Genomic DNA, 2,729 nt, shown 5'->3' with positions numbered 1-2,729 from the left:
CAGCTTTTTGATACAAAACCCAATATCTTTCTGAGAAAGGTTAAAACAGAGCCAGGATTTACTTATCCTTATCAAATGATCAATCTTAAGATTGTCAGGAGAAGATGCAGGATGTATAACAAGGAGAAAGAATGCAAAATAGTGCAATTAAGGTAGTAAGTGAGTAGAAAAAAATCCTTTACCAGTACTACAAACAAATCTCTAGATCCAGAGGTTGAAAAAGGTGCAATGAAATTAATGTATTTAATGCCATTCCAGCATCTTTATAAGTAGTTCACCTAATGAAGAGCTAATAAACATTGTAAGCACATAATGCATGAAACAGGATTCCTGTGATCTTTTTATGCAGGGATGTCCTAGTTACAGGGGCTGGGACCAGTTTATCACTATGTGGGTATAACCAAAACTGTGTATTTTACACCGTCTATGTAATTTCTGATGGACTGTTAATAAATGGATTGTTTGCAGCAGTTGACGGGGGCACACCTGTGCCCCTGTGAGGCAGGGGAGTGTTCTTTTGTTTTCACACCAATGACTCAGCTGTGATAACTCCCCTACAAAAAGGCATTAACAACTTTACAGTCAGCCTGAGAGGTCATCTCTGCTAATGGGCCACAACATGCTGGCATAACAGGCAGCTGCAACACCTAGATCATCAAAGATTCCAAAAATATCCTGTGCTTCGCAGAGTTAAATCACCCACTGTGAAACTCCCGGCCCCGGGGTAGGTACTGGGCATTCCCACCTGAACTTGAGCATATATAAACTTCAGGTTTGGGAACTTCTAATCGGATCCAGGGGAAGACCAGAACTTCAACAGAATTGCAATCATCATCCCGACCAATGGGTTTTCTTTTCCTTTTACTTTGCACCCAGGGGGGCCGCGTGGTGCTCAACATAGGGACTAACGAACACTGTTCTGTTCTTGTCCCAGGGTACTGGGTTATGCATCTGGTTTTTGTGGGTTAAAACCAGGTTTTTTTCTGTATCATTGCATTTATTGTAATCTTTTTTTAGTAAATTGTAACTCTGACCTGTAATCTCTCTTGAGTTGATTTCTCCCACTGGTTTACTTTTAAACTAGCACGAAGGAAAAGAGACATAATTGTTCCAGTGTATCTCTGCAAATTCCATTTTGATGTGCATCAGCTTTGTGAGCCAATGACAACTTTTTTTTGTGATCTTGCTATCAGGTTGCTCACTTAGGTGATAATATGTTGCTCTCTCCCTGTAGAGCTGGAATATCTTGCATTGTGCTCCTACTTAATATGCATACAGCAGTGTGGATAGCTTCCACTTCCCTTATTTCCTGAAGGCAGCTATTACAATTCCAGCTTTGCCTTCCTTCCACAATCCCTCCCAGATGACCTGCTATACCATATGAGGTCTCTAGTATGCTATTATAGATCACAAAAAGCACAAAAAGCTTCTGTAAGAAATGTATAATATCTATGTTCTTTGATATGTCCTTATCATCTAACATCAATCTAACATCTCTTGGCACATTACTAAAACAAATGACAGAGCAAGAATGAATACAATTCTCTTAACATATATTTGAAAGCATGCTATTGGAAATTGAGGAGTTGGGAGTTCAAAGTCACTAGTTTAGGATTTCCAGGGAAATGGAAAATTCAGTTCTGCCACAGATTCAAGCCCTAAAAGCAGCTTTTCTCCTGAAAAAAAAAACAAAAACAAAAAACAAGCAAACAAAAAATACCCCAACAAAATAAAACCAAAAAAAAACAAACCCAGAAGGAATAATGTCATCTGTTTCTGTAAGTATCACTTGCTTCTAAGTATGGAAAATTATTTTTGTGAAATACTTAATGTGATAAATGGAAATACACATCGGCTTTATTTGTTGCCTTGGATTTGGAGAAACTGCTGGATTTTCTTCTTTCTCCTGCATGATACACTGCAAATGTGTAGAAAGCCTTGGCAGGTGCTTACTAATAGGTTCTATCAATCTGGAGATAAAAATTAACCAAGTAGTTTGAGTGAAGGATGGAAAGATGGCTGATGTTAAGTGCCAACATTGGTTTGAAATGTTAGAAGTAGTGCTTTTGTACTTAGAGCCCCACAGCTATAAGGTACAGCTTATTCTTTCTTCATTTACCAAGTGTTGTATCCTCCACATGTTCTACACCTTTTCAATAATTCAGTCTTCTAATTTTGAATCAATTGTTGTCTTACTTGCTCTCACTCCTCTCCACAATTCAGTCATAAATCATTTCATGTAGAGGGTATTTGCTCCAACACGCTCCATGAGCAAACAGAAGTCTATTGTCAAACTCATCAACTACTTAATCAGCTCTTTGTTTGCAAATGTTGGAGTTAGTGTGATAGTTTTCTTTGGAGTGTGTGCAGCAATGTCTCTGCATGTCAATCAGAATATTTGTGGGGCTCACTTGCTTTGGGATTACACTGCTGAGTTTTGGAATTTGTCCATCTGTTTCGTTAATCTCTTTTAACCGTTGATTACCCCAGTATTCGTATTTACCACTCCAAGTCCTTTATCTCTTGCTTTGTCCTCTTCTCTGGCTTCTCACTCAGCTTATCCCACTTTTCTCTTGCAGCCTTGCTTCTTGCCAGAGATATCTCCTAAATCCACCTATCTGAGATAGGGATCAATGATTGTTTGCCTCCTTCTCTGACTACTCCTAGTCCCATTATTCATCCACCTATTTTAGAATTCATAAGATTGTAGAATAGTTTGAGTTGAAAGT

Source organism: Chiroxiphia lanceolata, chromosome 1 (genome assembly GCF_009829145.1).
Source record: "Chiroxiphia lanceolata isolate bChiLan1 chromosome 1, bChiLan1.pri, whole genome shotgun sequence".
Taxonomy (NCBI): Eukaryota; Metazoa; Chordata; class Aves; order Passeriformes; family Pipridae; genus Chiroxiphia; species Chiroxiphia lanceolata.
This window is presented reverse-complemented; position numbering follows the sequence as displayed.